Genomic DNA, 14,831 nt, shown 5'->3' on the forward strand with positions numbered 1-14,831 from the left:
TTCAACACAGAGGTCTTTGAAATCACTATGTTACAATGGTTGAGGGTTCAGTGGGCAACCATCGTCTCATCGACCGATGGTGTGACATCATTGCCCTTCATTGCCAAACTGCCCTCTGGTTCTGCCTGGTGTTCAAACTTCCACTTCCACCCAACTGTGGGACAGTTTTGAAGCAGGAAATCCATCTCATTGTTTCATTGGTGCCCACATGTAATTATCACATTTGAAACACTCAAGAACCATGTTATGTAAGTTAAGACACACGCACGCACGCACACACGCACACACACACACACACTCTATAAGCCTTTCAGCTGGTAACCTTCCCATTTTCTGACCAATGTGTTTATACATTGTTGGGGAAATCTATGAGTACACTCTGGTACACTGCCGTCTGTCTCCTCCAGCTGCTCTTCTCCAGACCCAGAAAACAGGAGAATCACCCCAGAACATCAATGTTTCAGTCATTGTTTTCAAAATTTACAGCATTGGTCAGAAAGCTATACTGCCTCTTGGATATTTTCACACATGAGCATTCATCCTCTGTGTCTCTGTTGTTTTTGTTTGTTTGTTTGTTTGTTTGTTTGTCAAGCCAACAGCAGCATCAGAACAGGAAAAGCAGTAATTGCTGAAACCAAAACAGTAAATACTATATTTTACTGAGGCTGTGTGTATGAGAAACAAAGGTACACCCAGAGCAATGTCATGCTGGTAGGACAACTGTGAAGCCAGGGTGGCTTTCATCACTGTGTATTTACAAAGTCCACACAAAGTTTTGCCTCATTCATGAACATTTCTGCTTCCTAATGTTACAAATAACATAAAATGTTTCATTTATTTTGGGTTTTTTTCTAACCTGTAGCAAGGGTAACAAAAGCTCTCAATACAAGCCTTCAAGATCAGTGTTCTTTATGTATCACACAAAACAAATAAATTATGGACCCCCACACAGTGGAAAATAGTCTTATTGTCCATTAATATTCATTGCTTTTTTAATCTTCTCTGCCTTCATTTTTTTCTCCTTCTGTTGTTCAAGTAAAAATAAAGGCCGCATCTTGCTGCATGGTCTTAAAGTTAAAAATAAAAAGCATCATTTCAAGAAGTTCAACAAAGCAGAAAATTTCTCCCTGCTGCGGTACATAAACATAATGAAGCTTCAGTCTGCAAAAAAAATGAGAGAAAAATATATTTTTTTCCAAATCGTGTTGATTAGAAACCATGGTGATCATCCAACAAGCCCTCCAGCTCTGTATAATAATAAAGTTTAATGATGTGACAACACTTGCCTAACACAACAATTGATCAGGTTTAGGCACTAGAAAGCCTGGTTACATTCTGGGAGGATCGTGGTTTGGTGAAAGGTTACTTTTTCCAAAAGGTGACCTTTGTTGTCATGGTTACAATAATGAAAATGGAGTTAAGGTGAGGTGATGACTTTTGCTTCGTAAAACCTTTGCAGTTAAATGTTACATTGCATTCCCCTTGAAACATAATTGGGGGCTTAGTCCACCAGTGTGTGTGTGTGTGTGTGTGTGTGTGTGTGTGTGTTTGGCAGTGTGTTTTTCCTGAGGCCACAGATCCATGTTTTTAATTGTTTGCAATGGGAGCACAGTGTTTGTACTCTGTGCCCCAAATGCTAGCAGCATAAGTATTTTAGTATTATTATTATTATTATTCTTTTCAGGTCTATATCTCTCTGGATTCTAGGGATGAAAAGATGTTCTTTTTCATTCTTCACCCAGATGTCCAATCACATTGGAGGGAGATTATGAACAACTGGAAAATTACACTCATCAGGACAATTTTATATAAATCTCATGAACACAGATTGGTGGGGTCCTCATCTCTCCCTGGGTGGTTCAGCGAGGATAAAGAGGAAGTACATGCCACTTTTTGCTGACAATTTTTTTTTTGACATTCTTAATACCACTGATTGTTTGTATCTATGGCAACCAAAGCGTCTCAGCTGGAAAAAAAAAAAGGCTGAATCTGTAAAATGCTGTCAAACACTCCCAGCTCAGCCCTGTCATGAGGGAGCCCGGCGTTCTTGCCGGCTCCGAGAATGCAGGTTCACTGTAGGTGATCGCTGGGATCAGAGCTGACATTTTGCAGCTAAGTCTTCATTGTTCCTTCACATTCTCCCATAAAATGCAAATGGTCAGGTGATCACATGAAAGAAAAAACAAGACAAATCCTCTACCCTCTACTGCGCATTATACTGGTGTCGAGCTTTGAGATAATTTTTTTGCTGCTTGGCAACAAAACAAATGGAAAAAAGGTCTGGCTGATTCTTATTTTCCAGATGATTAATTGCATCAGAAATAATTGCTGGTAAGATCATTGACCATAAAATTAATTATTAAGGCTTGAGCTTAATTGTATTTCCTTCACCATGACTGTCCCCTACAAAAAAAAAAAAGTTAGTTTCTGTTTTCCTGATGGGTGAAATTGCAAAACAACAAGTGTGAAACCTATTCGTTAACAACACTGAGTGTGTGTGTGTGTTACAGTGATGGTCAGGCAGCACTGCGACTGCATGAGGTAATTGATGCAGCATTGCACACTCACTGGCTGCATCATTACCATACCCTTGTACAATGAAATCTATTACATCTTTTGTAGTACTTCAGCAGCTCCTGTGAATCACATGAGGTTAATAATTGCTCCTTTTTTCAATGCTGTGATTTGAGGACGTTATTTTTTTCTTGTAACATCAGCTGCTGCCCCTCGACTCTTATCAAACCCGACTCATATGTCAGTATGGCCTCAATCTTGCTTTTGTTGACTGTTGCGAACATCCTGTGGCGGCCATGTTGGATTCTTGATATTTATAAAATCGTCATATATTGAATGATGTACTTTGTGCGGTGTGATATTTGGTTGTTTCAGTGATGAGTGCTGAGGGATAGTTGAGTTGTGGCGGGATCTAGTCTGTGGGTTGATCATGTGATCTAGTTTTACTTCATGTTTATTACTGAGTTCAGGGTGGATGGTGGTTTTCTACCATGTAACCAATGTTGTTGTTGTGTTAGAGTGCAGTCAGTAGTGGACATTAAAGGCTTCATTTACATTAAAGCTGTTGTTTTGGGTTACAGTTCATGAAACTGTGCAAGTTTGTAATGGGATATACAGTGTATGCAGTTGTTAGAGGTGTTACACATATTCATTTGTGTGACGCAGCACAAGGGATTCTAGTTTGGTATACACACCACACATTATTCACCTTAAAATCTGCATTATCACTATAGAAAGCAATTAAACCTGTTTAAATAAGTCCACACTCTTTCCTTGAGGAGAAAAAAACATTTTTGGTCTGTTATCGAGGATATGAGAGGGAGTCGAGAGCACCAAGAGTGTGGTTATATTTGCTCCTCCACTGTTGTGTTACATGTCAGTGGTTCTGGCGCTACTACAGGTATGTTACACTAGTAAAGACCCAAGTGCAGAGGGTCAACTCCTATGTTCTATGCAGCTCAAAAAACATGAACTGACCCCAAGTAACACATACGTAAACCAAATGTGAACAGAAGATGTCAAAAGAATCATCGCTTTAACTGTGTGTTTTCCCAGCTTTCCCTGTAAAATAAGGAAAAATCATCAGACATGAAGCGAAACAGTTCTGTCAATCATTTATTTAGAGATGTTAAACGTTTTAAAGTGGTCATATTGACCAAGAAAATAAGAGCTGAGGTTAATGTGGCATCTTCTTAGTTTGGTCTATTAATTTTGCAAAAGCTTTGTTATTTGCAGCTATTTTGGTAGAAGAGTCCTCCTATCGTACTATGCTTCACACTGTTGGAGGAATTCTATTTTCAGGGATTTCTGTCTGTCCGTCTCATTCTTGTTCATGTGATATCTCAGTGACACCCTGTTCAGCTGTACTGATTTGATTTTGAAGGTCAAAGGTCATTGTCCTTGCACGATGCATGACCATAAATCAAGATTTCATGTACCAATCATGACATTGAAACTATGTCTTGATTGAAAAAGTGTTACATTCAACAGATCAAAGGTCATCTTAAATGGGAGACCTTCCTGAACTTTATTCAGTGTTATTTCAGTAAAACCTGGTTGGAATGATGAGTTCCATTTTGCCCAAAAAGCTATAAAACCATTTGAAATCAGCACTAAGCACTGTATATTATCTGAGTCTGGACAAACTGGACTGGTTGTTCAACACATTCAAGCACAATGTGGTTTCAGTCAGTGAGAACAAACATGTTGGTTTCCTCTCCAGCTGTTGTGCCCTCAAAACCTTCTCCTACATTATTTTATAATACTCCCTCATATGTAGAAGTTTTGTGCTCATCTCTACCCCATCAGCACAATAATCCCTTATCCAGAATTTTGAAAATCAATGGATGTTTTGCATTTAAGCTTTCACAGCTATTGCTAAGTCTGCTGTGCTTGCTTGCTCGTGTTACACGATGAGGAGATGTCCATATGGTTAAGTACAAGGTGTCAATTGTGATATTTGAAAGGACTGTCAACACCTTGCCATGGTGTCTGAGCATCAAACATCTCTTCTGTTATCACCTGATTCCCTTTATCGAGTGGTATCATCTTCTGCTGCTTTTGAAGGAGAGTTAACACACAATGTCCCCCGCCATAGTGAAAGTACATTCTGTCGAAGAGGATGTTTCCTCAGTGTGTGTGTGCGTGTGTGTTTGTGTATGCTGCACCACTCAGGGATCCTGCTGTATATTTTTGTTGTTGGATTGTCTTTTACAGTACGGTACACAAGCAAGTTGTCCTTGTGCTACAGTGTAAAAATTAGAGGTTTTGATCAGGCTTGGGAACTGAACTTTTTGATGTGATCACAAATTTGAATATCTTACCTACATCACAAGTTAAGAAGTACAGTAAAAAACACTATGGTTAAAGGACAAAACTGGAAATTGACTACTTTACTTTTTCTATTCATTTTCTGTGATTTCAGGTTTGAACCACACCTTCAGTTCTTTAAGCCTTTTTATGTAAATTAATTGTGCATTTATGCAAATTGGAGACAACTGGAACATTCTAGGACAGTAAGATTCATCATCAGAAGAACACAGTTGCAAAAAAGTCAGTGGTTTAAGAACCCACCAGGGTAGTTTTTGAGAATGTTATTAAGAGCAAATCCAAGAGGGTATTGTATTGGGGGTATTCAATACTCTATCTATCTATCTGTCTATCTATCTATCTGTCTATCTATCTATCTATCTATCTATCGATCTATCTACCTATCGATCTATCGATCGATCGATCAGTAGATAGATCGATTGATCTATCTATCTATCTATCTATCTATCTATCTATCTATCTATCTATCTATCTATCTATCTATCTATCTATCTATCTATCTATCTATCTATCTATCTATCTATCTATCAATCTATCTATCGATCAGTCACTCTATGGATCGATCTATCGAGCGATCGATAGACAGTGATATCAAATATATTTGTATACATTAATGTTTTATCGTGAGCTATCTACATAAAACTCTTGCTGATGGTCAGATTTAAGCAGGTATATGTTAATCAAATAGTTGGTTATGTTGTCTACATTGTTGTAAAAAAAAAAAAAAAAAATCACAAGACCCCTGGTGTCAAGTCAGGAAATGTTGATATGGAAAAGCAGAAAATGGGACATAACTTGAATAGATGCAATCTTATCCTTGTCAGCGTTAGTCTGTATTTACACCCACGATGCTGAGTAGAGCCTATAAACAAGTAGCAATACAGTGAGATTCAGCCATGTGTAACAGGATAAATATAAATAAAGATGGACAGACAGACGGAAAATGTCTATTTGCTGTTCTAATCTTTAAAACTCGCCAGTTGCCAAAATCACACAGACTTCCTGGATTCATCGATTTCCATTTGATCTCTCAAAGCTGGATAATCAGGCCTGTGTAAAGAGCCATAATTTCAACATAATAAACAGAAATCCTGCTAAACAAATGGGTGCCTCTTTACATATTTAGTGTAATGGAGTCACAAATAGGATTTCATGACAGCTAAGAGGGTTGAAGGTTGTTATGAGTGCACCGTGATTATGCTTTTGATTTAACATGAATGGAAACATTGAGCTTTAAATGAAATCCTAATGTGTATTTTATTTATTTTTGATAACATTTTAATGATTTCTAATTCATTAAATCAACATGACAACCCAGGTGTGTGTGTCTGAGGTACATGAAAAAGCCTTGGTGGTGCTACAGGAATGTGACTTCAGTGTCTTCAGCTGAGTGCAGCACAAAGATCACATGGACTGTAACTCATAAACACATCAAGCTTCTCCATTCAGTGCTCAGGGCGTAGCCTGCTCTGCTCTGTAGTTAACGGTCTCTGACTGTCAAATCCTTCATCCTGATGCAGGAGACACACAGAGAAGAATTGCTGTGTCTCTCATTTTATGGCTGTGGATGCCAACAGAGGGTAGAACCAATGAGTGAGTCAGTAGTGGTTAACTTTTGTAGCTAATGCTCTGTGGCAGTTGTACAGGTTTCTTCAGCCCCGCTTAAGGCACAGAGGGGGGGCTGGTTGAACCACTGCAGTCTCACAGTTCTCACTCAGTGAAGTCAGGTTATTTAACAGCAGAGCAATGTTGGGATGAAAAGAGAGAGGCAGGAGTAGAGGGTGAGAGTAAAATCCATCAGAAAAGGTAAGATGTGACTGCAGGGTGGAGGGGTAAAGAAAAAAAAAAGAGTAGACCAGCCAAGATGTCCAAATCCAGCCCCAAGTGGTGGTGTTAATTATAAATGAAATCTTATCCTTCTGAAGAAGTCTGTTAAGGTAAATTCTGGTGTGTGTGTGTTTGCTTGTGTGTGTGTGTGTGTGTGTGTGTGTGTGTGTGTGTGAGAGAGAGAGAGAGAGAGAGAGAGAGAGAGAGAGAGAGAGAGAGAGAGAGAGACCTTTGTTCCTTTTCTCATATTAAATCTATCACCCTTCCCCCTCAATCAGTGCGACATAAACTGGGCATAGCGATCAGGGATGATCTGTAAATGAGGGAGATGGCGCGACTGTATTTAACAGTTAGACATGCCTGCTTAGGCAGTGTATTTATTTCATGTTTTCAGCTGTAGGCCGTCTGCGGTGTCAGCGTTGGTTAACTCAACCACCACCTAGCCTGTTGGCTGCAGTATAAGCTTAACTTGGAGATCCTTGGAGAGCTATTCGCAAGTCAACAGAGATTATCCTACAAGTCTGTTTACGGTTTGTTCCTTAAGCAGCTTTGTAGTCTATAACATTGAGGATGTATTTTTGGCACCAATAAATGAGCCACTGCAGCAATAGTCTAAAGCCTCTGGATGTAGAGTCCTCCAACCTCCACTTCCTCCACTCCTTTATTCACGTTTTATATGATCTTGTTTGTGTTCTTATTGGTGGCGCAGGTGGCATCCATATCTGGTTGGGTTCTTGTACAAAAATACTGGTTTGGGTTCCAATAAGGGACGAGGCTGATTGGATTCTCTAAATTGACCGTAGGTATGAAGGTGAGTGTGAATGGTTGTTCGTCTCTGTATGTTGGCCCTGCGATGGACTGGTGACGTGTCCAGGGTGAACCCCGCTGATGTGTCGATGCTGGGATAGGCTCCAGCCCCCCCCGTGACCCTTACTAGTAAGGAATAAGCGGACGACGATGATGGACGATGGATGGTTCCAATAAGCGCTCAGCACTCTTGACTCAGTGTTGATAATCAGAATCAAATACTGGTTTCTTGCAGCATAGCCCTTTACCGCCCCAGTCTCCATCTTTACACTGACATTCACACTGTATAACCACATAAACTCCCTTTATCTACTCGTAATGACCACTAGAGGGCATGTGACATTTTGGGCGCTTTCATTTATTTCTTATGTGGTTGCATTTCTGTGGTGGACAGGCTCCATTTTTTACTCTCACATTAATCCAGTACATCTGTTCTCTTGGAATATATTTGTAGCTGAAGAAAAAAGTGGTGTTTCAGGCAATTCATCCAGGGGTCCTTGTGTCCTACGCAATTTTACAGTTTTACAATTGTTTTTAATCTTCAAACATCCATCATATACACTTCCACTTTTGCTACAATGAATGTCTGCTGGTCTACAGTGATAACCAACAAAATTCTGCAGACTGAATTTAATAACTACACATGTTCCAGCTCAGTATTTAGATTTTATTACTCTTACTTTTTTCCAATCACCCTCATTTCCAGCTGTGGATGCATATTTGCATGACTTGCCTAGCAACAAATGGCAGATAGTCCAATATAAATACAGTGACGGTAAAAGGAGAATGAATATTGGGCAATCATTTTGTTTGGCAGAAACACAACTCCTAATGCATGCTAATGTTTCTCCATATCTACTGGATGAGAAAATAGGCGAATGCTTCTACAATTTTATAATACGCCAGTTTTGTTTCCAGCAAACTTTTTTATCAGGGAAAAAAAAAACTAGAAAAAATGTTTCTTGTTGGGATTGGGATATAAATGGTTGGGAGGGCAAATAAATAAGCATGCACACTGTATAATGTGTCCATAAATCTGCATAAGATCATTTAGCCTAGAAAGTGATGAAATGATGGACTGTGCTGATAATCACATGCTGAGCAAAGTGTTCTTTGGAAACACAGTCACACTACACTATGCCACACTACAGCACCACACACACGCACACACACACACACACACACACACACACACACACACACGTTTGTGTGTGTGTGTGTGTGTGTGTGTTGCGGTTGCTTGCTTGCGTGTGTTGTAAAGCACAGAGCAAGTGAGTGATTGGGCTTCATTGTAGATGTGGCAGAATGCAGATGTTTCTCAGAGCTGCGGAGTTATGATTTAATGATGAAAAGCAGGAGGCTGCAAACTTAGCATCTGAAAAGGCAGCTGGAGCAGACTATGTCAATATTCAAGTCAAAATCAAAGACAGGAGAGATTGTGATTTATTTGCAACTTTTTTTATTTGAATGTTTCTCATACAGAAACACGATTGGGAACTCTTTTTATCTCCATGTCTTTCATCTTTTTTAAGCTATTTGAAAAGCTTGTTTCTGACTGTGTTTACATCTTATAAAGCAGTGCCCTGTCTGCGACTCATTTTATAGATGTACCTGCAGGAAATTCAAATTCTGTGTTGACAGGCAAAAATGTCTATCATCTGCTAATGTTTCACATCTGATTTGATGCTATATGGGTTAATGCAGCTTGTCAGAGCAGAGATGAAAACTATGGGGAATCAAAAAGAACATACATTATTCTATTTAAGGTCTGATGTTATCAAAGAAGACTCAGCTTTGTCCTTTTTATTGGCTCAATTCTTGTTGTAGTACAGCAACATCAGCAGCTGCAGCAGAGGTGTTAAGGAATAGAGAGAGTGGCAAAGGATAAAAAAAAATCAACTGTGGAACAAAGAATTTCTGGCCTGTATTGATTAAAACGTGTATTTACTAAGGTGGCCAGCAGATGGCACAGCACCTTTGGTCTCTAAGGGAAGGATAAGAAGTGAGAGAGCAGGGCAGAGAGAAGAAAAGAAAGATGTCCTTTTTTTGGGGGGGGGGTGGTGAGTTTTGTTTTCCTGGTTGACTGATCTCTCTCAGCGGTCTGATTGTGAGAACGGACTCGTGGGAAGTGTTCTCTCACTGCAGGTGTCAGACTGCTGCTAGATAAGATTATTTGTGGGGGTGAGGAAGTTGCCTTCCTTTGCACGTGTTTCTGTCCATGCACCGTCTCCTCAGTGAGTCCCCCTCATTAAACCTGCCTGAAATTTCGCGTACGCTGTATTCATTTGGAACACAATACAACACAGGACTTGTTTTGGACTTGTGCTCCGTATGGTCTCACTCAGGAGGAGAGAGTAAAGAGGGTAGCACATGATCTCACCCCAACACCCTTTTGTTCTCTTCTACTCTTTGATTCAATATATTCCTCATTGATTTGTGATCCTCCACAACAACTCTATTAATATGGCCGTCTCTGTTTAAAGGATTTTCAGGGTGAATAACCAAGTCACGAGTTACTTTTGTTGTCTGTCTGATTTGCAATGATAATATTGCGCTTTAAAACTCAATACTTAATTTTCAGCTTGAACAGAGAATTTGTTAGTGCTTGAAAATGAAAACCAGAGTTTTAAATCAATAAAAAAGATATCAAGTGAATGAATCCAAAATACTGCGACTATTTACTATGCAAACTACCATTACTTGCTGCTACGTGTAGGACTTATATGCTCGCTATTATGCAACTAAAATATTACTTTCAAATGAGGCGGAACGGAGGCTCAGTGGTTAGCAATGTCACGGCTCCTTTAGATGCCCCCCACCCACACACACACACACACACACACACACACACACACACACACACACACACACACACACACACACAAAATATGTATGTAATACAAAAGATCTGGAGCTGGCCCCCAAGCTCCTCATATGTCCGTTCACTGCTCCATAAAGGATGGATTAAATGCAGAGAACAAATTTACTTGGATCTACAATAAAGACTTCTTCATCTTTTAAAATCAGTGGAATGCCACTATCTTTTCTCCAGAGTGGGTGAATATGCAAATATTTCCGATTTCTTTACTGGACACAATATGTTTTCTCTTTCACTATGAAGTTACTTGTCGGAGTAATGTGAACTGGAGGTCCCCCCCCCCCCCACGTCATTCTTGTGTATTTTGATCATTCAGGATCAACTCCCAAAATATTTGTGATTTTAAAGCTCAGAGCTCTTAAAATGATTGCTTGCTGATCAGAGATTTACTCCTTCATCAGTAACGCTGCCTTCCTGTCAAATATCTCCACACAATGAAGCTCACCCATTCAACTGTTCTTCCTTGACTGAAGGTGACTTGAATGATTTCTATCAAATCGTGATGTTTGAAGAGTTGGCATTTGCTCCTGCCTGCCAGTCTTTATTTTTCAGTTTGCTTACTATTATATCCTTTCTAGAAAGATCCAAGGGTGAATGCTATTATCTGTAGGCTTGCTGGAATGTAAACCTTAGAGCAGCAGCAGAAAAGTGTATTTGGTCTGTGTTGGTGAAAAGTGTGTGTGTGTGTGTGTGTGTGTGTGTGTGTGTGTGTGTGTGTGTGTGTGTGTGTATGTGTGTTTGGTCAGGCAAATTATAAAAACAAGCGGATAATAAGGGTTAGCAGGCGAGATAAGCCATAATATCTTGTAAACTGGCAGTAGGGATAGTTTAAGCTGGTCTTATGCTAATACAGAAGTGACTGTCAGCAAAAGAGAAACACAAATATCCTCAAACAGACTTAAACCATTGAATAAAAACACACAAGCACAGAGAAAACACAGATGCTGTAAGTCATTTAAACCTGGATGAGTTTTTTTTTAATATTACTATTCATATTTATAAATGAGACTAAATAAACAATTGGTTTTGGTTGAATTTATCCAATTTAAACTGAAGGAAATCAAAGTTATACAAATCTGACCAAACCCATTCACGGCAAGGTCTCATTTTAGGGTTAAACAACATAATTAAACAACAATAAATCTTAATCATACACACACAATTTCAATTATTGCCCCGGAAGTACTTGTCACATTCATATGTCGTAAGATATATTGTGTGATACCGATAATGACAATTAAAAAGTCATATTGCCCGTTCCTTTCTTTGGGCTTCAAGCCACAGAGGCCATATTTTTCTGTGTCTCGCTGCTTTTTCTTTTGCTTTCATTCATCAGCATATTCACATGATTGCCTTAATTTAATACCAGCCTGCTTGTACTCTCTAGATACTGTCATGTACTGATCTTAATCTGCTTAAGGTTTAACCAGTACAAGAAGATAACAATCAGTTGCTGAGTCCGTGGACCGTGTTCCTTTCATCGAGCTGTCTTTGTATTAAATGCAAAATCATTTCATTAATCAATATGTTTTCTGGGTTTCCTAATTATTAGAGCCGGTGACGAATTAGAAAAATCTATCAAGTTCATCACAATAATATCTGGGATTACTCACAATTAATCACAATATTAAAACACTATTGTTTTTTGTGGGGGGTGGGGGCATACATGTGTGGTTTTTGAAAATTGTTTTTTTTTTCGTAACTTTTTTTAGCACTAGATGAGATGTGGAGTGAAGTTGATTTCAGCCCATAAGAGGCTGATTGAACTTTGAAAATGTCTGACCATTTTACTGTCATGGACAGACGCTGTAATGACCCTTAGTGTACGATGTGCTACACAGGGACACGAGAGGGACACTGCTGGGGGCCCCTCATGCCTTTTCCTAAACGTCCGTTCTAGAAGGAGGAACACACGGTCAAACTTTATCTTATACGTAGTTCTTCGCATTAAGGAAGCAGCCACATTAAGTGTTTACAGAGTGAGGTGTGTCACATGCTACTGGCAAGAGTTCCAACGCAGGGATTTACGTGTTCACACCACGGGATTAATCTGGAAACTTTAACATTATTTTAATTCAAACTGCAGGCACTTCGCCCTCTGCCTGTCAGTCACCTCAGCTGCCCTGCATCAATGCTTATCATTCAGCACCGCCAACACCACCTCAGCCTGCACCTGCAGGCTCTGACATCAATCCCTAGTATCTTGATGTAAACACATGCAGGGGAGTGATGAGGTCGGACTCACTTGCGTAATAAATATTTCAAATATGATTCAACTGATTCAAATATATTTAATATATTTAGATTTAAACACTGTCTCACTAGACCTGATAAAGAACTGGCAACAGATGCATGGTTACCTTGCTAAAGGCCAACTTCTTTTACCATCAGCAAAATGAAAACACAACAGTTCTATCTATCTATCTATCCATCCATCCATCCATCCATCCATCCATCCATCCATCCATCCATCCATCCATCCATCCATCCATCCATCTATCTATCTATCTATCTATCTATCTATCTATCTATCTATCTATCTATCTATCTATCTATCTATCTATCCATCCATCCATCCATCCATCCATCCATCCATCCATCCATCCATCCATCCATCCATCCATCCATCCATCCATCCATCCATCCATCCATCCATCCATCCATCCATCCATCCATCCATCTATCTATCTATCTATCTATCTATCTATCTATCTATCTATCTATCTATCTATCTATCTATCTATCTATCTATCTATCTATCTATCTATCTCATTAAACCCTTTATTTCTCCCTTTTTTGTAATTGAATGTTGCATGCTTTCGGAGTGGTTTTAAATATATAATGAGGTCATTTGCATTACACTGCAGATTGGGTGACCTTTGCTTTTGCCAATAATTACTGTAAAACCCGCCTCTGTCTGTCATCACCAAGGATGTGGCAGGGACCTCTCTGTGCTCACGAAAGGTTAGCTGAAGGCTTGTGTCTGGACTTATGAAAAAGCCTGAGGAAAATGTCATTAGAGCAAGGGGAAAAGACAATCGGAATTAGCAATTGGAAATTCAATCAGGATGGCTTTAAAGATGGTGTGTGTGTGTGTGTGTGTGTGTGTGTGTGTGTGTGTGTGTGTGTGTGTGTGTGTGTGCGTGTGTGTGTGCACGTGTGTGTGAGTGATTGTGTGTGTGATTTAAGCCACTTTCAGGGACACAAAGCAGACTTAAGATCAGTTAATTGAGGACAAAATACGCAATTGAGGACAAAAGCTCTGTCCTCAATTGGTAAAATACTGATTTTTGGGTCACTGGTTAGTTTTGGTAAAGGTTGGGCAAATTAGTCCCAAAGAAGTGAATTTAGGTCAATGGCTGTGAACGGAAATCAACCCTTACTTCACGACTCCCTGTTCACCCTCGAGGGATTAGAGGACAAGCTTATCTCCAAAATGTGAATACCACTTTTGGATGCTGCACGAGTCTCCTCTCAATCCTCTCATCTGTCCACCATTTCTCTGTTAGCCAGAGCAATGCATGGTGGCTTATATTGCTTGTGATCATTAGCCGAATATTTTTGTAACACTGTGGCACTGAGTCAATTATATAGGGTATAGTTTGTTCACATTATACATTCAGACCACGGTAAAAATGATTCTTTATCCACAACAAAAATGACCTTTTACAGTAAGTACTCACATATAGGTCCTTTGAGGCCACAGGTAAGTTTCCACCTGCTGCATCACTTCTATGTGACTCCAGAATGCAGAAAGTATCAGCAAGGTATATTTAGCTTGATGCTAATAGAGACTGATGGCTTATAACAGCAAAACTGTCAAACGGGAAGTCTTTTGATGATTTCTTTGTTTTTAGCTCAAATCAAAGTGTCAGTTGATTACTGCAGCTGGATAAAGAAGATAAACAATATGATCTATTGGGGTGAATTATTGATTCAAGTAAACGTGCTGGTAATCAAATGAAGCTCCACACCTCAGTGCAATGGCCGAGGGAGGGAAGGCACTCATGGAGATACTCTCGTTACGCGGGAAGACTTTGCCACCACCCAAAGGAACCGACAGCACCATCAGCACACTCAGTTTGTGAAATGTTCCTGTAGCACTCCTCACAAAAATGATAATACGCTGCCACCAGTTTTAATGACCTTCATTAATTATGCCTGACATCCCTTGCTCTCCGTGTTTATGAAAGGCTAACACATTTCCCATCTTTCACCTTGTTTTCTTTACAGTGCATGAAGTGTAATTTGTGTGCTGTTCCTTGTCATTGTGCAGTGAAACGTGACTGTGTTTACCATGTGTTAACTCCCTCTCCCATTGATACACTTGGCCCGAGACAAACTAGCACTTGAATTCTACTTTAATCAGAGATCATTCTCAGTATTCTGAAACTAAACCCTGTCCTTCGATGCCTCCCTCATTTCTTAGCTGAGTATAAAGTAATTATATAAAAGCAAAATTTTAGGGAACAGA

At 39.5% G+C, this 14,831-nt stretch overlaps 1 protein-coding gene across 3 annotated transcripts in view; it reads left to right on the forward strand.

Moving 5' to 3' along the window:
- Positions 1 to 14,831, forward strand: part of pcdh9 (protocadherin 9) — a 215,288-nt gene that overhangs the window by 141,963 nt on the left and 58,494 nt on the right. The gene's annotated exons all lie outside the window — the stretch shown is intronic.

Source organism: Aulostomus chinensis, chromosome 2 (assembly GCF_037954235.1).
Source record: "Aulostomus chinensis isolate RoL2024-O1b breed Wild chromosome 2, RoL_Achi_v1.0, whole genome shotgun sequence".
Lineage (NCBI taxonomy): Eukaryota > Metazoa > Chordata > Actinopteri > Syngnathiformes > Aulostomidae > Aulostomus > Aulostomus chinensis.